At 36.7% G+C, this 23142-nt stretch overlaps 1 protein-coding gene across 1 annotated transcript in view; it reads right to left on the minus strand.

Annotated features, from left to right (window-relative positions):
• Window positions 1-23142, minus strand: part of CFAP95 (cilia and flagella associated protein 95) — a 167695-nt gene that overhangs the window by 140128 nt on the left and 4425 nt on the right. Inside the window, exons 2-3 of the mRNA XM_044265931.1 lie at window positions 22633-22748; window positions 9834-9943 (exon numbers count right to left, since the gene is read on the minus strand). The gene's annotated coding sequence lies outside the window, so the exon portion shown is untranslated. The remainder of the gene's footprint in view (window positions 1-9833; window positions 9944-22632; window positions 22749-23142) is intronic.

Genomic DNA, 23142 nt, shown 5'->3' on the forward strand with positions numbered 1-23142 from the left:
CTGGACTCATAAAATGAATTTGGAGGTTTTCCTTCCATTTCTATTTTTTAGAATAGTTTGAGAAGAATAGATATTACCTCTTCTTTATATGTTTGGTAGAATTCACCTGTGAAGCCATCTGACCCTAGACTTTTGTTTGTTGGGAGTTTTTTGATTACTGATTCAAATTTTTTCCAGGTTATCAGGCTGTTCAAGTTTTCTATTTCTTCCCATTTAAGATTTGGTAGTTTATATATTTCTAGGAATTTATCCAGGTTGTCCAATTTGTTGGCATATAGTTTTTTACAATATTTTCTTATTATAATTGTTTGTATTTCTGTGGTGGTGGTGGTGGTAGTGATTTCTCTTCTGTCATTTGTGATTTTATTTATTTGGGTTCTTTTTCTTCTCTTTTTGATAAGTCTGACTAGGGGTTTATCAATTTTATTAATTTTTTCAAAGAGCCAGCTCCTGGTTTCATTGATCCAGTCTATTATTCTCTTTTAGTTTCTATATCATTTGTTTCTGCTCTTATCTTTATTATTTCCCTTCTTCTGCTGGCTTTTCACTTTGTTTGCTGTTCTTTTTCTAGCTCCTGTAGGTGTAAGGCTAGGTTGTTTGAGATTTTTCTTGCTTCTTGGTATTGCTGTATCCTTCCCTCTTAGAACAGCTTTTTCTGCATCCCAAAGGTTTTGGACCTTTGTGTTTTCATTTTCACTTGCTTCCATGTATTTTTAATTTCTTCTTTGATTTCCTGGTTGATCCATTCATTATTGAGTAACATGTTGTTTAACCTCCAGGAATTTGTGGTCTTTCCAAATTTTTTCTTATGGTTGACTTCAAGTTTCATAGAGTCGTGGTCAGAAAATATGCATGGTATGATCTCAAATCTTTTTGTACTTGTTGAGGCCTGATTTGTGACCTAGTATGTGATCTGTTCAGGAGAAAGTCCCATGTGACTTGAAAAGAATGTGCATTCCACTGCTTTAGGATGGAATGTTTTGAATCTATCTGGTCCAGTGTGTCATTCAAAGCCATAGTTTTCTTGTTGATTTTCTGCTTAGATGATCTGTCCATTGACGTAAGTTGGGTGTTAAAATCCCCTACTATTATTATCAATGAGTTCCTTTATGTTTGTTATTGTTTTACATATGTTAATGCTCCATGTTGGGTACATAAACATTTATAATTGTTAGATCTTCTTGATGGATAGTCCCCTTTATTATTATGCAGTGCCCTTCTTCATCTCTTATTACAGTCTTTGGTTTAAAATCTAGTTTGTCTGATGTAAGTATTGCTACTTTGGCTTTCTTTTGATGTCCTTTTGCATGATAAATGTTTCTCCATCCCCTCATTTTCAATCTCCAGGTGACTTTGGGCCTAAAATGGGTCTATTATAGCTAGCATATAGACAGGTCTTAGTTTCTTATCCATTTGGACACCCTATGTCTTTTGGTTAGAGATTTTAGTGCATTTATATTCAGAATAATTCTTGACAGATATGTATTTAGTACCATTTTATTACTTGTTTTGTTGTTTTTTTCTGGAGGTTTTCTCTTCCTTTTTTGTCTTTGTCACTTCCAATCTTTCCTTTCCACTCAAAGAGTCCCCTTTAATATTTCTTGCAGGGCTGATTTAGTGGTGATGAACTCCTTTAGTTTTTGTCTGTGAAACTCTTTATCTCTCCTTCTATCAGAAAGTACTATCTTAAAAAAAAAATCCTAAAGGTGCTGAGCCACATCTTAAGTTTCAGAAAGTATCTCTAATGAGCAACAGATGTGTTGGGAAGAATGTGAGGTGAATGGTATCAGATGCCCCCCCTTATGAATGCCCTAAGAGGAGAGCAGAAAAGAGGCTGCTAGTTTATAATGTCCAGTGAGACTAGTTCTTATAATTTTGCTAACAGAGGACATTTTGGTTGCTCTTTTCAATGTAAAGTTATGTCCTTTGTTTCATTTGCTTCTTTTGAATTGGAATTATACTTATTTGGCACTAATATTGCAACATATACTCTTTGGTTATTTGTGTTTTCCTGGTGCTTCTTGGCTTATGTTTTTATTCTTAGCCATCTAGCATTATTTAGGAGACGTTCATTTAGAGATAGAATATAGTTAATCTTTGTTTTTATTATTTTTTTTAAGATTTATTTATTTATTTTAGAAAAAGAGAGAGGATGTGCATAAACAGGAGGAGCAAAGGAGAGAGAATCTCAAACATACTCTGCACTGAGTGTAGACCCAGACCACAGAGCTTCATCTCAGGACCCTGAGATCACAACCCTGAAATCGAGAGTCAGATGCTTGACTGACTGAGTCACCCAGGTGCCCCAATCTTTGTTTTTCAAAAAGGAAGTAAGCCATTTTCTTTGGTTGTCATAACTTAGTTTTTGTCTAGTTACACTGTTTTTCTTTCTTGTCAATGGTTTCTTGCTTTCCTTTCATTTCTATCTACTCTATGGACTATGCTTTATTTGCTATAATTCCTATTGACTTCAAAAGTATTCATTCAGTTTTTTTCCAGTGGGTGTCCCAAAAGTATATATTGTATTTTCAATTTTAGTGATTCTTATAATGCTTTTCTAACATATTTTTAAATTTGTTTTTCAAAATCTGGAAAGGAATGTCATCTTTTAACATCATGTGAGATGACAGTGCCGAGAACAAGGTATGCCATCAACAAATGCTTATTAAATTAGACGGAATTGAAATTAGTTTGTTCTTCAATCTCACTTGAAATTACTTGAAACATGGGATTCGCACAACAGCTCAGGCAGCTGGGGGTGAGGGGGAGTTTAAACAATATGGCCTCTAGTAATGCAAGTAAAAAACGTTTCTAAAAGAATGGTAACAAAGCACTGCGAGAATTTCCTTATTATTACTTACTACTCACTGTTGAGAACCACTGAAGTGCTACATTTTGAAATGAATGTATAAAAATCAGTTCAGTCACTAACAATCAGTCTCTATTCCTGTTCAAACGAAACCCAAGGGAGAATGGTTGGTTCATTTACTTTTCAGTGTCTTTTGCTTTCTTCTTATCTAAACTCCCATGGCAGGGGTATAGCAGTACCTGCACAATTCGCAGAAGGAGTCCTGAATGCCGGCAAGTGGCATCCTGTCCAAGGGCAATTTAATTATCCGGATATATCATCATCAAGTCCTTCAGCAAGTTGCTTGACTTACCATTATGGCACCATGGTGGTTTAATCGGGATGGCACAGTCTTAAATTACTTAATCCAAGACAGAATAATGAAAAGCTGTTTCAAAGGTTCACACAGTGGTTACATTAAGGTGTGTGGCCACGATGGCCATGAAGTTATTTTGTGAGAAAAGCCAGTCATCATTTCAATCTGCCTTCCATTTCCTGTCCACATTATTTTCGGCTATTTTTATAGCCGATCTAAGGATTTGTTAGCATGACTCCCAGAGGCTTCTGGGAAAGTGACCCCTCTCCTGGCTCTCCAGTACTCAGTTTAAGAATATACTTGCATCAGGATGCAGCAGGCTGCCTGCACCAAGAATGATGAATGGGGACTATTCATGCTTCAGTTTACTGTATTGTGTTGAAATGCCTCCTATATTATATTCAGTGTTGTACTGAGAGGTTGAGTATACAAATAACAGAGCCCAGAACATATATAAAAACAGAACTCTGATCTAAGGCTTGCAACAGAAGGCTGAAGTTGGAAATCAACCAATCCAGGAAGCCAGGCTGCTATAAGTTAGACCTGCAGGAAGTCTGACTGCTATCTCTAGTGATGGGTCCAGGAAGCCAGACAATAACCATAGTAACAATTGGCCCCAAATGACCAGGCTTTGATTAATGACAGGCAGTTTTCCTAATATTTGTCCCCAGCCTGCCTACAACTTCCTCATGTTCATAGTTATCAATCAGGGCATACCTGAAGCTTTATATTTTTTCCAACCTTCTGCCTGCCTTTGAGTATCTGCCAAAATCCAAGTGACAGTAGCTGGCCCCCCTGCTGTAGAAGCTCTGAATAAATAGCCTTTGCTTGTTCTCATTTGGTTGGCCTTTGCTTATTTCCACTATAAAGTTTAAGAAGGTACTTCTGGTGTCAAAGAAGTGGTCCCCAGCACATCCCCAGGCTACTTTACTGAGAGAACTTATCCAGTCTTAGGTGTTTAGTGCTAGATATAAAGAGAAAGACTATTAACTCTCCAGAAAGACTGATATGATTCTCACTTGGGTCTTACCATCTGTAACTACCTGCCCAGTGATGAGAATTTCAAAAGTTGGAATCTCCATCTGGCCTGACGTTGCTGACCTCTGTGATACGTATCATGACTATGCTAACTTCCTTTTACATCCTTGAGATAATTAAACCCTGCTTGATCCACCCATGGGGCATGTGTCTGGTCTTTGCCTCCGTCTGAGCTTACAACTGACTTGGTCAAAACAATGGTCATGCACACCCCACATTTTATACTGGGTAGGTAAGAGTTACATATTTTGGAAGTGAATATAAAAAGATTCCTGTATTCTGTCCCAGGCTAGAATTTATAAATGAATGTCTGCTTATGGTACTATTTCTTAACCTAAGGCCGGTACCATTTAGGCGAGAAAGGGTAATGCATGCGGAGAGAGCAGCGTAATAAAGGCAAGAAGGCATGAACATAGAGAGCAATGCGGTGCACCTCCCGGGCCTCCATACGCCATACGGTTTATATCTAACTTCAAATGCAGACACAGCTTCTACAAGCACAGGGATTAATGGAAGGAAAAACTGAAGCAAACACCTTTGCCCTCAGGGAAGCCTTTTCGATACCATTTATTTCTGAGTTCTCGTGAACTAAGGGGACAAGCAAATCTGTGTAGACGCCTCTGAGCTCCCAAGGTATCCCCATCTGAATGTTGTTCTCCTTCATTCCCACTGCACAAGGACCACAATCACATTTAACTCTTAAGTAGAAACTTGACACAGTCCAGACGTCCATTTTCAATCATTTGAGACCTAAGTATGTCAACAAATATTTTCAGAGGGAACATTAGGTAAAACAATCATTTGCTAAATATGGATGTCTAATTCCCTCTCTGCATTGCCAATTCCCTCTTTGGTATTAATCACGGTTGCTAATATTCATGTCACCACATTGACAACAGAGTTCCCAATCTGTCAATCTATGATACATCCTTTAAGTAGCAGTAATTCTTTTTTTAACCTTAAGATTTTTCTATCTTATATCTACATGCACTGTAGAAAATGAGAGAAAAAAAGAAGGAAGACAGGAGAGGGATGAAAGGAAAGAAAGAGAGGAGGAGGAAAGAAGGGAAGTCGCGATTAATACCAACATCACTATTAATATTTCAGTATAAAGATTTCCAATCATGTTGATATTGTTATGCAATCACAACATATATACCATTTCATAACTTTCTTTACTCAATAATATGTTAACATTTTTCTACATCATTAAACACTCCACAATGTAAAAGTTAATGACAGGAGAATATTTTAATGTTTGGGTAGTCCACATGATGTCTCCTACTGTTAATAATTCGTTTCCTATTTTACATTATTATAAGGAATGCTACCACTAACATCCTTAACTAAATCTTTTCCTGCATGCACAATGATTTCCACATGAAAAAAAATGTAGAAATTGAATTTAAGTATCAAAAAGCTAAACACATCTTTATGACTTTTGATCTTTGTATCAAGGAGCTCTCTGGAGGGGCACCTGGGTGGCTCAGTGGGCTAAGCCTCTACCTTCGGCTCAGCTCATGATCTCAGGTCCTGGGATCAAGCCCCATATCGGGCTCACTGCTCAGCAGGGAACCTGCTTCCCCCTCTCTTTACCTGCCTCTCTGCCTACTTGTGGTCTCTTTCTCTCTGTCAAATAAATAAATAAAATCTTAAAAAAAAAAAAAAAAGAGCCCTCTAGAAAGGTTGCAAGAATTTATGCTCCCTCTAGCAGTGCAGGAATGTGTTCATTTTTCTATATGCTCTTTGTATGAATATTATACTTACAGAGGTCATTTTCCCCCTCTTTGTCCCTTCTTGACTTTCTTCCTCTTGCCAACTGTTAACACAATAATGCTCCAGAGTTTTGCTAAAAGACAGGTATGTTTGTCTTACCCACATTTTACCACAGTGCATCCCAATCTGAAGAATGTGACTGCCAGCCTTCCCAGGATAGATCAGACACCCTGGAGGAAAAAGCTGTGTTTTTAAAAAAAAAAAAAAAAAAAAAAAAGCCTGGAGGCTGGGGTAGGAGAGGGGGTAACAATGAGAAAAACGAAAATTGATCCTTGTGTGTTCATCTGGGAATGACTCTAAGTAGAGTGGTAGGTGATTAAATGAGAAAAGTAAATCAGTGTTGTTTTTTTTTTAACGATTTTATTTGTTTATTTGACAGACAGAGATTACAAGTAGACAGAGAGGCAGGCAGAGAGAGAGAGAGGGAAGCAGGCTCCTTGCTGAGCAGAGAGCCTGATGTGGGACTCGATCCCAGGACCGTGGGATCATGACCTGAGCCGAAGGCAGCGGCTTAACCCACTGAGCCACCCAGGCGCCCCTAAATCAGTGTTTTGTACCATCTTTTGGATACAATGTTCAGCCTAGTGGTCTCTCTAGGTCTCTCTAAACACCAGACTTACGTATTTAATGACCTGTTTTGAGATTTACACTTGTTTTGTTATTTCTTTCATAGCTGCTACCACCAACATACACTCATTAGAAAAACCTATTCATCCTCCAAAACATATTCAAGCAACAAGCAAGCAAACATGCATAAGCAGGGGGAGCCTCAGGCAGAGAGAGAGGGAAGCAGGCCTCCCACTGAGCAAGAAGCCCATAGCGCTGGGACTCAGTCCCAGGACCCTGAGATCATGAACTGAGCCAAAGGCAGACACTTAACCGAGCCACCAGGCATCCCATGACTATAGATTCTTAATTTTTGTTTCTGTTCCTACAGTCCATTCTGCACACAACAGCTAGGGGGCGATAGTCACATCATGTCATTTTCCAAACTAAAATAATTTAATGGCATTCTATGACTTTTAGAATAAAATCACAACTCTTTATGTGGCTTACAAACCTTTACTCATGAGTGGGATCCTGTCTACCTCTCCAACACCATTGGTACTATTTTATCCAATCCCCAATACACTGCACAGACCACACTGGCATTGTTTCTACTTCCATGTTGATTTCTTTTTCACACTAGAACTGTTGTTTTTGCTGATCTACCCCTTGATCACTCTTCTCATTTTTTGGCATGGGCAGCATTTTTCATCCATCATGTCACACTTCAGAAAGAGCCACCCTGACTACCTTCCTAATGATGGCTTCAATCATCAACCCATTTACTGCCCATCACACAACCCTGGTTTTCACCCTTTGCTAGAAAATCAAAACAACTTTGTCTCCTTGGTCATTGCCTTCTCTAGAAGGTAATCTCTGTGAGTCCAACAACTTATTTTGCACTGACCCACTGTACCTCTAGCACCTAGTAGAATGCCTAGTACATTGTTTACCCTCAAAACACTGTTTCATGAATAAATAAATGGAAGATATATTCATAATCAACTAAAACAATATTTTCTTTGTGGTAACAGATTTTCTCATATGCACATTTACAGTAAGCCAAGGAGTTACTTGATTTTTAAATACTTTTTAATTTGATGAAAAAGGAGTATGGCATTGTCTAGTCTAAAATCTATTTAATTGTTGTGTCACTGGAAATTCAGTTTCTACCATTTTTCACTATTATAAGCAGTATTACCATATATAAACTTGAAACTGATATATAATCATTTAACTTCTTACTAAAGTGGCTTTTTTAGATCAAAATCTTTTTATATGTTTCGTGAAATTTTCCTGTGAAAATACTGAACGAATTGATTCTCCATCGCAGTGAACTGAAGTTCTTATGTTCCTATGGTATATATATCAGATTTCATTCTGTCAAAAGGAAAAGAAAGCCTAATGGAAACTAGCTAATGTGGGAAAATATCTCATTTAACAAAGGACCAATGGAAGAGCAGTTTTCAGGATTACTGATGAAATGTCTTAATAATGTCATTCTTCGAATTTGCCCTCAGGCTGACTCCCTTCAGGATTCCAAAACATCTGAAGCAGTTCTAGGATAAACATCCCAGCAAGACCATAACCAGAGGCAAAAATGAATCATACCCCCTGATGTCCCCCTCCTAGAATGAGGAAATCTCTCCCAGAAGCCCTATAGGAGGCTGCCTTCAGGTCCCATTGGCTGGGAAATGGGTGACATGCCCTCTCCTAAGCAAGTCACTGATAAGGAGCATGGAACTACCAGGAAGAGTAATAGTGACAGCTAAGTCTTAAACCACTCTGGATTTTACCCTAGAGTAAGCATGAGCATTCTGCCAGTAAGGAAGAAGTTGAAGTGGGGTGGCTCTTTGTAGGCAATTAATAGTATCTGAGAATACTGAATATTAAAATTTAAAAACTCTTTGACAATTTGATAAAAAGCTATTAATTCACAATGCATTTATTTGACTACTAAACTGCATTAACATTTTCTCTTATGTTCTGCTACCTTTTTAACTCCTTTGGGAAGTCTCAACCCTTCTTGGTAGCAGGGGGAAAAAAAGGAAAAGAAGAAAGAAGAAGAAAGGAAAAGGAAAGGCTGATAAGCTGACATCATTACATCTCAAATTAGGTTACAAAACCCACCTCTTTAGGAGAATTCACTCTATGATACCAACTCCCTAAGTTTCATCCAAGCACAGTGACTACTGTAGGCCGGGGGACAATATGAATCCACAAAACACTCATTATTTGCACTAACCACAGCAACATCAGCAGGAGAATCCATAGGGCTGCAGCTCCCAAGAAGATTCTTATATTTTACTGACAACCCAAGACCACCGTGTTGTAATTTCATATTATAGTCTGTGCTCCAGATCTCCCAAACCTGTCTCCAGACCTTCCGTTAAGGTAGAACAAGTTGGATTACCCCTAGTTTCAGTTCCAGTTACTCTCTGACTTGTTTTCTTATAGGTTTCTATACCATTAATTTAAGGAATATCTCATGCCATTGAGCATGGTACATATACAGTTTATTCTGGTTGGGCCATCGGATTCATTAATTTGAACTCCAACAATAAGTGTGCTTCAATCTCTCCCCATCTTTACTCGCTTTCCAACATTTCAATTTTAGTTACTAATTAAATACATTTTATTACACTAACGGAGCAATACTTTCCCTTCCTTTAAAAAAATATTTCCCTTTGAACAGTAACACCTAACATGTTCCTTGGACAATTATCGGGTTGTTCAACATCTGTTTATTGATATATGAGCTATTTATACACTAAAAATATTGATTATGTGTCATATAAATTCCCAAGTCTTTTCCTTTGTTTTTCAAACTTAATGTAGTAATTATAGATCTATAATCTAGTCAGTCTTATTTATTTATGTTTTCTGTTTTGGGTGACATGATTAGAAAGACCTCCCAATCTGAGACCAGGTATGTCCACTCATTTTTTCTAAGGATGTAAGCCTTTTGATTTTATAGTAACTGTCAGACTTTATTTATGTATATCATTATATACTTAGCTAATGAAAATCTTTAAATACCAACAAGACAATTACTGGGGCAGTGCATTAAAATTGACAAGATAAATGAGGTCTTTCATGCAGGACATTGTCCTACTGATGGCGTTCTTCTCTCTCACATTTGCTCCCGATGGATGATATCATGCTCACTCACAGGTACTACATCCAAAGCAATAACCACCAAATCAAGATTTCAGGCCAACATGTAAAGAAATTCTCCCAGCCCATGAGAAGTAGGAGAAAAATCAGAATCAGGAAGAAAAAATTGAGGCCTAGGGCAAAAGTACTTACCAGGAAAGGTGAACGTTGTGTTGGCTCGATCATTCAGAAGCAAGGGATCAGCTCCATTTCACTAATTTTCTGCTTGCTCTCATCAAGTTCAAAGTGATTCTAGGTATAATCTGTCATGGCAAGAAACATGGATACTATTTAGAACTGAAATAAAGAACTGTGGGGGAGACTGAAGAAGGAAAATATTCATGGCTTTTTCTCAAAATGTGTATTGGTACTGAAATCAGGAACCAAGGCTCTCATAACAGCTAAAGAGTATACACCTACTTAACAGTCACAATTACAATTCATAGACTGAAAGGAAGGGAAAGATGTTCAAGAATCATTTCCCTAAGTGTGTCTTAAATATCCACTTTTTATATAAAGAGATTGGTACATTGCTGCTATTTAAAGAAAAACTATCCTCTATTTGAAATCAAAACCTGAAAATCAAAAATCAATTAGGCTTAATTTTCCAGAGACAAACCAATGAAGTTCTTAAAATATTCTTACACATTACTCTGAGGGTTTTCTTAGAAATTAATTTAAAAGTGAGAGAATTCAGGACACAGGTGTTTAGGGCTGTCTTATTGGTTTTTACCGAATTATTGACTTAGACTGGCTTAATCTTCCATGTGTTCTGTAAGGGGAGGCACACAGGCCATTGTCACTGACTACTGAACGTTAATAGATACCTCAAATCAGTTGAAAAGGCTGGACCGAGCAAAGGTAGCTAGCAAGGGGCAGAATTAGAACTGGAAATCAGATTTTCAGATTTTTATTTTGGCATTGTTTCTACTCTGCTGCTCTTTTTACTATAAAGTCATTTCCTAGGATTTTATACTAAAGCTAAATGATAACAGATTTAAAACAATTTCAGTAGATTGCTAATATTTGAGTGCAAAGAAGATAAGGTTGAGGAAATGAGGAGAATCACAGAAGAAACAAGTTGTCATCATACTGTTTCATTTAATCAGTATGGCTTTTAGCTAAAAAGAGAAGAGGAGGGCCCCTGTAAAAAAACCGACGTGTGACATCCAAAATCCTAGAAATGGCTATCCCAGACTAAAAAAACTGACTTCTAACCATTTTGTTAGACGAAGGCATGCAGTGGATTGTGAAGCTCAACAGAAGAACGTGGGCTCTGTCAAGAAGCTGACCTGGGTTCAGGTTCGGCTCTGCCACGAACTCATTGTGTGACTTTGGGTTAAGCCACTTAGCTAAGCCATACTTTTCTCATTTAGATAATGGAGAAATATAAAGCAGCCACTTCGTAGGGTTGCCAAGATTAAATGTAGTAAAATATGTAAAGCATTTAGCACAGTGCTAGGTACAAGGTAAACACAGTAACAATCCCTTGCTGTGGTTGTCATAATAAGGAGCACAGATAGTTCCAAGAGGCTGCTTCATGGTGGCCCAGGAAAGACCCAGTTCTAGAACCTGGAATCTTTCTTTTATCTACTTCCTTGATCTTGGATCAGAGAGTAAAACCTTGAGGTTCTATCCATGGTGATCACAGAATTCGGAGGCAGAGTGAGGTCTGACTCAGATATGCTGTGTAATCTTGAAGCAGCAATTTCATTTCTTTGGGTTTCATTCCTTACATGTGAGTTGAAGTTACCAGTAAGATTTCAGCAGGCAATTTTGAGGACTAAATAAAAAAGATGGGTAAGAGATGGTATTTTTGCATAAAAGCCTGTGTAGATTCAAAAACCCCACACGGTATGAGTTACAACTATTCATCATACCACCTGCAGATGTGGAAGTGGTATTACTACCAGCACAGTCTCCTCTTCTTATTTTCCAAACAGCTATCACCTCTTCCCAGGGCAATTGAAGGCTTCCCTATTTTGACCAAATCATGTTTGTTCACTGGACATAATTACTTGGGATTCTGAAATGTCGTGGTGGCTCTGGCTTTATGCACTAACCAGACCATTAACAGCTACGAGGCTAAGTACCAGTTCACAATCCATGAACGCCTCAAGGTTAGAAGATCCACTTCTCAACCCTCTTTGCAATCCTGGCACAGTCTAATGTTGGGAATTAAGTCCAGAAATGGTAGGTTGCATCAGGCTACAGGAAGCCTTCAGTAATGAGCAAGAATCTGGATTTCTCTTAAGTGGGTGATGAAGTGTAACTGAAAGCTGTTAAGCATAGAATTGCCAGCCATTTTTGTGTACTAGAAAAATCACTTTGGAAGCTGTGTACAGGTTAGCAGGAGGCTTGGCCTGGAGGTATGACCTGTGTAATCAACATCATCAAGAAAAGGGGAAATATGCTAAGAATTCTGCCCAATACAGAAGGCAAGTATTGAAAATAACCTTTCAAATGTTTCCATCAATATCCTTGACATTTCAATGTAATCATGTTCAATTATATAATACCTAAACATTACTGAAATATTAGAGAACACAGAAAAAAGGCAAAAAACTAATTATCTACCCTACACTACCCAGAAATATTTTGGAGTACATGAATATTTTCAGACTTTTAATGTGTGTTGTACGTATGGAGAGAGAAAAGAGGGAGGAGGAGAAACCTGACATTAAAATATATAAAAACATGGTGCACCTGTGTGGCTCAGTGGGTTAAGCCTCTGCCTTTGCCTCAGGTCATGATCTCAGGATCCTGGGATCAAGATCCCCATTGGGCTCTCTGCTCAGCTGGGAGTCTGCTCCCCTGCCCCCGCCTGCCTTACCTGCCTACTTGTGATCTCTGTCAAATAAATAAATAATCTTTTTTTTTTTTTTAAAGATGTAAAAACACTATAATATATCAGGAAGAAAAGCCAGAAATGAAGGTGATATATATATGAGGAATCATTCTTATGGGAGGAGGGTATCAACAGTATAAAATTGATACTTACAGGGAATAAGCCTGACAATGGAAGTGGAGTATATAGTAGCCTTTGTTTTTGTTTGCTTTGGGTGCTTTTATATGTATTTTTTCTGGCTTTATTGAGACACAATTCACATATAATATTGGGTAAGTTTGAGGTATACAATATAATTATTTGTATATATCATAAAATGATTACTATGATAAAGTTAACATGTTCATTACCTTATATAGTTACAATTTGTGTGTGTGTGTGAGTGTAATGACTTTTAAAATCTACTCTCAAATTTAACTATAGTCACCATGCATGCTTCGTGTTACCTCTCCAGAACTTACGTATCTTAGAACTGAAAGTCTATATACCCTTTGACCACCTTCGCCCATTTCCCCCACTCCTCGCAACCACCAATCTATTCTGTTTCTAGGATGTTCCATATATATATATGCCATATTTTATTCATTCATCTGTCAGTGGACATTTAGGTTGTTTCCATGTTTTGACTATTGTAAATAATGCTGCAATAAACATAGGGGTACTGATGTCTCTTTGAGAAAGTGGTTTCACTTCCTTTAGATATATACTCAGAAATGGAATTGCTGGGTCATATAGTAGTTTTATTTTTAATTTTTTGAGGAACCTCCATACTGTTTTCATAGTGGCTGTACAAATTTACATTCCAACAATAGTGTGCAAGAGTTCCCTTTTCTTTACACCCTCTTCACACTTATGTCGTCTTTTTAATAACAGCCATTCTAATAGATGAGAGTGATATCTCATTGTGGTTTTGATTTGCATTTCCCTATTAGTGAAGCTCAGTATCTTTTCATGCACCCACTGAATATCTTTTTTTGGAAAAATATCTATTCAGGCCCTTTGCCCATTTTAAAAATTATTTTGTTTTGCTATTATATTGTATGAATTCTTTATATATTTTAGATATTAATCCCTTATCCAATTTGTGGTTTACAAATATTTTCTCCCGTACTGTAAGTTGTCTTTTCATTTTGTTCATTGTTTCCTTTTTAGTCCCACTAGTTTATTTTTGCTTTTGTTACTTATGCTTTGGGTATCATACTGAGAAAAAGCATTGCCAAGACCAATGTCAATGAGCTTTTTACCTATATTTTCTTCTAGAAGTTAAAAAAAATAAAGCCCACAGGAAAAAAAAATTATTAGTAATTCCATAGACTACAAAAGGGCTCATTACAGGTTGTTTTCAGTTCTCACACAGTATATTTAAGATGTTTTTCATCATGTAAAAGCTAAGTTAAGTACAACCTTTTCAGAGATATTCTATTACATAAAGCAAGATATTCTAGAATGTGTACAGCTTTTTTTTTTGTTGTTTTTAAAATGCAACGCTAGGGGCACCTGGGTGGCTCAGTAGGTTAAGCCTTTGCCTTCGGCTCAGGTCATGATCTCAGGGCCCTGGGATCGAGCCCTGCATCGGGCTCTCTGCTCAGCAGGGAACCTGCTTCCTCCCTCTCTCTCTCTCTCTGCTTGCCTCTCTGCCTACTTATGATCTCTGTCTGTCAAATAAATTAATAAAATCTTTTAAAAAATTAAAAAATAAATAAAATAAATAAATGCAACACTAAAAAGGTAATCTACCTTTTCCTGGCCATAGGGAGAACCATCCTTAGGCATACTATTCCTTAACCCCTCAGAATGGAGGGATATTCACAGATAATAAGAGCTTTATCAGTGTTGCAATATGGGGCCAAAAATGTAAGTCAAAATATTTAGCAATTCTGTGTTTGTATTCTTTATTAATACATATTGTTCCTATTAAGACTTCCCCTTTGCTAGGACTCTTCCAGACTGAAGACTGAGCTGCTTTTTCGTGCATGGTTCTCCATATGGCATAAAGAACTATGTTCAAGGGGTAAAATTAAGCCATCTGTGGTGGTGTTCATATTCTTCTTTTAAACTGGTTCTTTTAATGGTAAATCATTAGAATATGCAAACATATTTCACCTTCACTGGATTTCTTCATCATAACCAAAACTGAATGTAACCTGCATTGGATGCATAGTCCTTCTTATTTTTCACTTGTTAATGGATTTTGATGACCACATAGTCACTTCTCCTTCAAAAGCAAAATGCAATAATAGTAAGTAGCAAAATCATCAATTCTACATCTATCTCCTTCAACGTGAAAGCTGAAAATGCCATTGCAGACTTTTACATGTTTTTTCTTCCAAATGGTTTCTGTTAAGTCCTGGAAATGAACAATGAAAGATGGAATTATTAATTCCCCACTCATCACCAAAGTGATGAAGTTGTCACTGCTGAGAAATACTTAAGGGAACATAATGCATACAAGGCCATGACATTAAATAAAGCCACTCAGAGAACTAACATAAAGTAGATAGTCAATAAAAATACATGTTGAATGAATGAAACAATGAATGGATAAACACAAGAAGTTGAACTGAGGCTCCTGAATCTAGCATTTGATTTCCCTTATTCATGAGAAAAAGTGGGGTTTTTTTGACATTGTAAAATGTTGGACTGTTATAGTAGATCTGCAAGACAATTACAAAAAATATAACATTCACATAATGGGAATATCAGAAAGGGAAGAAAGAGTGAAAGGAACAACAGAAGATAGGTTTGAAGTAATGATGGCCAAAATTTTTTCAAAATTAATGACAGCAAGCCACAGATCCAGGAGGCTCAGAGAATACTAAGCAAGATGAATTAAAAAAAATCTATATCTTGGTATATCATATTCAAACTGTAGAAAATCAAAGACAATGACTACGTCCTGAAAGAAGCCAAAGGACAAGGACACCTGGGTGGCTCAGAGGTTAAATGTCTACCTTTGGCTCAGGCCATGATCCCAGCTTCCTGGGATGGAGCCCCACATTAGGCTCCCTGCTCAGCAGAAAGCCTGCTTCTCCCTCTCCCACTTCCCCTGCTTGTGTTCTCTCTCTCGCTTTGTCTCTCTGTCAAATAAATAAATAAGAATCTTAAAAAAAAAAAAAAAAAAAAAAAAAGAAAGAAAGGAAAAAATAAAGAAGAAGCCCGAGGACAAGACCCATACTACCTGTAGAGAAGCAAGGATATGAATTATATCAGACTACTCTTCAGAAACCATGCAAGAAAGATAAGAGTAGAGTGAAATATTTAGTGTTGGCAGGGGGTGGGGAGGACGGGGACAACAGCACCAATCTAGAATTCTGTGTTCAGTCAAAGTATCCTTCAAAAGTGAAGGAGAAGTAGACTTTCTTAGATAAACATATATTGAGGGAATTTGTCAAGTTAAAAGAAGTTCTTCAGAGAGAAGAAAAATGACACAGGTCAGAAATTCAGATCTACATAAAGTAGCAGACTTGGAAACATCATAAATGAGAGTAAAATCTTTTATCTTATTATTTGATCTAACAGATTAACAGTTTGTTCAATAAAATAATAGCAACAGTATATTAGGTGATTATCATGTTTAGGTAAGTGAAATGAATAACAGCAATGGTAAATGGGACAGGAGGAAAGAATTAGAAATACGCTATTATGAGGTATTTGAAGCAATGTTGAAGCAATGTTGTTTTATAAAAACAATTTGTCACAAGCAGACCTGCCATACAAGAAATATTAAAGGGAGTCCTTTTAGGTTGAAATGAAAAGACACTAGACAGTAACTCAAATCCACATGAAGAAATAAAGAGCACCAGTAAAGACAACTAAATGTAAAAACAGTATAGGAAAATGTAAATTCAGTATAAATATATTTTAAATTTGGAACTCTTTTTTAAATATCTCCTATCTGACTTTAAAAACAACTGCATAAAAGAATGATTATAATCAGTGTTGATGGGCATACAATATATAGAGATAAAATATCTATGATAGCAACAGCACAAAGAAGGAAGGAGGAGTGAAAATATATAAGAGCAAAGATTTTGTACCCTACTATAATTGTTTTTACTTTGAATTATATTGTTATAAGGCAAGATTTTAATTGTAATCCCTAAGAAACTCAACAAAAATAAAACTCAAAACACAAATACACTAAAAAAAGATAGCTAATTAAAAGGTAAATCATATCTATTTAATACAAAAGAAGGCAATAATGGAGGAACAGGGGAATAAAAGGATGTAAGACAGAAAAAAAAATAGAAAAATGCAGATACAAATCATTATCAGTAATTACATTAATGTAAACTGACTATTATTACCAACTAAAGGGTAGAGACTGGAAGAACGGATTTTATTTTAAAAAAACAAAACCCAATTCTATACTGTCTATATACAAGATACACACTCTAGATTCAAAGACATAAATAACTTGAAAGGAAAAGGATGGGAAATGATACATGACACAAATGGTGTGGAAAAGAGAACTGGAGTGGCTATACTAATGTCAAGAAAAAACGGACTTTAAGACAAAATTTGTTACTAGAGACAAAGATATTTTACAATGATAAAAGGACTGACCCATCAAAAAGATCTAACAATTATAAACATATATGCACTTATCAACAAAGCCCCAAAATACATGGGGCAAAATCTGACAGAATTAAAAGAAAATGACAATAATAGTTGAAGAATTCAACATCCCATTTTATTTTTTTTAAAGATTTATTTTATAGAGAGAGTGCATGTGTATGGGGGAGGGGCAGAGGGAAAGGGAGACAAAATCTCAAGCATTCTCTAAGCTAAGCACAGAGTCTGGCACAGGGCTCAATCTCAGGACCCTGAGATTATCAGCTGAGTTGAAACCAAGAGCTGGATGCTTAACCGACTGCACCACCCTGGCATCCCCAACATCCCACTTTAAATAATTAAGAGAACAACCAGAGGGGTGCCTGGCTGACTCAGTCAATGGAGCATGTGATTCATGAGCTTGGTGTTTTAAGTTTGAGCCCCAGGTTGAGTGTAGAGACTATTTAAAAAATAAAATCTTAAAAAAATTTAAAAAGAATGACTAGAAAGAGGATCAACAAATAAACAGAACACTTGAATTAACACTACAAATCAACTGGACCAATAGATACCTATAGAACACTCTACCTAACAGCCGCACAATACATTTTTCTCAAGAATACAAGGAACATTCTCCATAATAGATCATTATATTACACCACAAAAGAGGTCTCAATAAAGTTAATAATATGAAAATCATATAAAGCATGTTCTCTGTAACAAGACATCAGCAACAGAATGTTACTGAATGTAATGAGATAAAGCATAAGTAGCAGAAACTGGAGAAGTCCACAAATATGAAGAAATTAAACAACACACTCTTAAATAATCAACAGTTCAAAGAAAAGGGAAATTAGAAAATACCCTGAGATGAATGCAAATGAAAACAGAAAATGCTGAAAACTTAGGGGAAACGGTGCTTAGAGGAAAACACATAGCATAAATACCAATATATTAAATATATTTATATAGTATTAATTATTAATTATTAATTAATATATGTTAAGTAATATATATTAAAAAGCTCATCAATAACCTAAACTTCCATATTAAGAAATTATAAAAAGTGGAGAAAGTTAAATCAAAATAACCAGAAGGAAGTAAAGATTAGAGCAGAAATAGGTAAAATAACAGCAAAACAATGCACAGATTCCCATTCATTTGTCTATTGTCTATGGCTACTTTCAAGTTACAACAATAGTGCTTAATAACTGGAACAAAGACCTTACAACCTCACAAAGTCTAAAATACATTCTATTTAGCACTTTAAAAAGAAGTTTGGAAGACTTCTGGTTTCAGTTCCAACAAAAGAGCTTGGAAGTCATCACTCCCATCTTTACAACAAGATGAAAGATGAACAAATTGAAACCAAATGCCTTTTCTTAGACCCATCAGAGAATTAAGATCACAGGGCAGACTGTCACCCAGAAATCTGATAGACAGTCAAACACAGAGAAGCACAGCTGAGATCAGCTTACCTGGAGCAAAAGATGCTGGAGTCTTAATCTGCTATGAATAATTCAGAGATAAACTTGACAAATGGTTGGAAGCTAAGTATGACTGAGAAACTCCTTGAGGACCCAATCTTAGGAGAACCCAAATGAATTTTACCTCAAGGAACCCTACCAAATTCTCATGATAATGACCCCCAAAATACCTGCTCATTTTAGTCACAGGGAGGGGTCAAGTAACCATTTTTAAATACATCCAAAGCATTCTCTGTAGTAAAGCCCAGTGCTCCAAGTAAAATGATGTTACTAGACTCTTGTATCACGTAGGAAAGGGCAGTTAGCCAACTCCAGCCCCTCTCCCATTTAACCTAACAGGAAAAAAAGCAAAAACCTAAGGAGTACTTCTGAAACTTACACCCCAAGGACTCAGGTCCACTAAATGGCTGAGGGTCATTCGTAAAATTACGAAATAATTCCTCTCCCATGACAGCTTAGCACTACATCAACAGGACTCCAGTATGATAACAGTGGGTTATAAATGCAAGAGTGGGAAGACACAGATTCTATTTAAGAAGGAATTCTTAGGGAAACCTAAGACAACAGGGGAGAAGAAAATAAAAGTACACCTGAGGAAACTGAATCCTTGGCAACTACAGCCGTAACATGACATACAGCCCAGTTCCTAACCATATTAACATAAAATCTCTCACTTAAGGCCTATTTCCCTCTGTTTCAATTATCCCTAGACCATGTCCAGTTTTCAACAAAAGATTACATGGCATGCTAAAAGGAAACAAAATAAACAAAAACACCCCACAGAATCTGAAGTAAAAACCTAACACCAGAACCTGATTTGGTAGGGGGTGAGGAAAATGTTGTGGATCACACAGTGGTGATGGCTGTACCTTGTACCTATATTAACTTTCTGGTATTTGTCAAAAAAAAAAATCTGGTATCTGTTAAAAATGGTTTTTAGGAAAGCCTTACATATTTATAACTTTTTCCAAAAGTCTTTTCTTTTCTAAAGTCCATCCATACCCACACAATTTGTGAAAATAACATAATAGAATAAAATAAATCTATTGAAATTACAACAATTGAATGGTAAATTTTAAGTTATGATTTTCACCGCATAATTCTTTTGCTACCCATAACATTAACAATAAAAGAGCAAACATATTTTCTTCTCTCCATTCAATGAATATATATTTAATGTCTGCTTCATGTAAGTAATTGTACTATGTTGTTCAGATACAAAAATGAAGTTGACAATCCCATAAAACAAGGAAATATAGAAAAGCAAAGACTACACAGAGTACAATGGAGTTGAGTTTAAGAATATAGGAGAGCATTTCTGGCTGGGTGATCAAAGAAAGCTTCATAGCAGAAGCAGCACTTTAACTGGGCCTTTAATCATTTAACAAATGTTGAAGGGCTTATTATGGTCGGGTAATATGCCAGGTGCTAGGAAAATAAAATTAAAAATAAAATGGATTCTCTCACTGATGTGTATGTACAAATACGTGTGCTAATTTAAATATGTATGGATAACTAAACCAAGTATAAAGTAAGGAAAGCACTCTTGAAGAATGAGTGGATGTCATCAAAGAACCATAAACCCCTTTAAATGGCTCCTTGTGGCCTTTCCGAGAAATTTCAACCGCAAAAATATGGCCTCAAGGGGTGCCTGGGTGGCTCAGCAGGTTAAGTCTCTGCCTTTGGCTCAGGTCATGATCTCAGGGTCCTGGGATCCAGCCCTGCATCAGGCTCTCTGCTCAGCGGGGAGCCTGCTTCCCACCCCCCCCACCCCACCCCACCCCGCCTGCCTCTCTGCGTACTTATGATCTCTCTCTCTCTGTCAAATAAACAAATAAAATCTTAAAAAAATATATGGCCTCAAGTTTTCTTGTGAATAAGCCTCTGATTAAATTCCTACATGACTTCCTCCACCACTTTATTGCATCAGTACTCCGTGTTGGCTATTCCATCCTCTCCTACTTTCCCCATCCTTCTATTCATTCATTTAAGTACTGATTTAGAGCCCCACTATATGCAAGGTTAAGGTACAGGGGTACTGCACCACACAGGATAAACAGGATTCTAGCCCTTGTGAAGTTGATATTCTGTAGGATAAAGATACTGAACCAATAAGACAACCGTTAATTACATTTGACATATGCAACAAGAAAAAAAAATACAAGAGTCTATGAATATACAATGATAGTCTTACTCTTTCTTTCCTCTGAGGTATCTGACTTCATGATTAGTGAGTAGTAAATATTCTACAGTCTTTGGTAAAAACATATATGACAGAGAATGGAAAATAAACCCTTAAAGCATTCAGGGGACTGCTATCATAATGAAGTTGATAAGATTTCAGCCATCTGGGGGCACATCACAAAATTTTTTTCACCAAAGTGAAGGCCAAGTTGTTTCACGTTGTACACTCCACCACTGAGAAAGAGACATGTGGGTCACTTTGGATTCAGGAGGCAATAAATCCTCTATTTGAATGTTCTAGTTTGAGTAATTTACTGAGTAACTCAGAGTTTTTAATGGGGCCCAGAGCTTCCAGGCAAGCTGATCTTGGGCCACATGACCAAGAAGACCCAATGGTAAGAGGAAAAATCATGGCAATAGCCTTAGAGTTTAGGGGGAAAAGCCTATTCCTCTTCCGCTGATAAAGATTACCCTTTTGAGAAATAGTTCTCGGCTTGTCGCTGGGCTCCCAAGACTAAATACCTGACCCATGGGATCCCAGACAGCCATGCAACATGAGCTGTCGTGGTGAAGTGCCCAGTGTAGTGCAATAAAAACACAAAGGATATAGAAAGGGAGAAAAACTGGAACTACGCAATCATGCTCATAGTTGACATTCAGGTAACAGCAAGATTGAAATCACTTTACTAACACTGTCAGGCCAGTCAAAGTTACCAGTTTGCTTTCCTTCAATTCCTGATACATGCCATGTAGGCTCCTTTCTTAGAACCTTCACACACATTGTTTCCACTGCTGGTGAGGCTCTTTTCCAGCTTTTCATAGGGCTGGTTCCTTTTCATCTTTCATGTCTCAGCTTAAATGTCACCACCCACAACGGACTTCCCGACCACCCTGTCTAAAGCTCTGCCCTTACTCCCACACTGTTATCGTCTGTCATGGTATTTTCCTTTTCCTTTTTGTGCCATGCGTTACAATCTGCTGTTACATATTGTCTGTTTATTTGAATACTGTGTATCTCTTCCATCACACTGTAAGTCCCACAAGAAGGCAAGAATGATATCTGCTTTCTTCACCATTGTATACCCTACAGTTGGCACAATGTCTTATACACTGGAACACTAAATTTCGTGGAATAAATTAGTACAATGCTTGGACTCTCATCTTCTCAAGAGCGGTGTTTGGCCTTCTCCTTCTAGAAACTCAGTATTCCATCTTTCACACTATCCTTTTTGTACACTGATGGTGATTTAGGAGACCTACCATAGAAATTAAAGTGCTTAAAGTCAGGACAAATTGGGGAGTTACTGTTGGCATTTTCTTAAAACTTAGACTATGGGAATCTACTTCTCTATAAATGTTGTACTGTAAGTTAGAGCATAATTCAATATTTAACAAAGAAGGCTCAGCATTTCCTATGGGTGATTTTGACCTAACATTAATTTTGGTGAGTCTCACCACTGCCTTAAAACATGCAAACAGGACAAAAAGGAGAAATAATGTAAATTTTTGTGATAAAATTTCCGAGCTGAAAAATTAACTAAAGTAAAATGAAAGAAAGGGAGGTACAGCTTTGTCTTACTTTTAGGCAATTACTGAAGAAGTCTCAGACTCAACCTCTTCTGTAGTCAAAATGAAACTTTTCTAACTTTCTAAATGTTTAGTTATGATTTTTTAACCTAACTCTATGGTTTTTACTGTTAAAATATTTATATTAAAATATAAATAAAATGTAAAGCAGAAAAGAGCCCTAAGAATGTATTCATAATTGGGAACTTCTTTCATTTCATCATCCAATGGAAGGCATATTACCAAGAAAATTCCTACAACAATTTGACATCTTCAATACATGAGAAACATTCATGGCAGCATGGAAGCATACCTATCTCTCCAGCTGTTTCCACGTGGAGTTCCATGACTGGCTCTTTTTCTCTGTGTTTCTCTCAGATGTTTTCTTCTGTTCTTTTCTGAAGATTACATCATAGGTCTCTTGGGCCTCTGTGGCAGGAAGGAAGAAGAGGGCAAAGCAAAAGGATGACATTTTCAAACTATCAAATGTCAAAAATATCACTTACTCAGCAACAAAAACCTTATTATGCAACTAGTATCCTTACTTCTGTATCCTCAGGGATTCTAACATCAGCATTAACTGGTCATTTAAAGTCATCTTCATGATTAGCATCTTGATAACAATTATCAAACTTGTCAGGTTAAAAAAAATCACGTTTTAACTAGGAGACTACAATCACAGTATAATAATTTTCTTTAATCTGTTTTAGATTTTCATATTGATAGGATTCAGTTAGTCTTGGTTTACTATTGTTTTACTCATTACTCATAATGAGGCTTTCTTTATCCACAGAAGTCATAATTTATATAGTGCTTCATAGTT

Source organism: Neovison vison, chromosome 9 (genome assembly GCF_020171115.1).
Source record: "Neovison vison isolate M4711 chromosome 9, ASM_NN_V1, whole genome shotgun sequence".
In the NCBI taxonomy this organism is placed as follows: Eukaryota; Metazoa; Chordata; class Mammalia; order Carnivora; family Mustelidae; genus Neogale; species Neogale vison.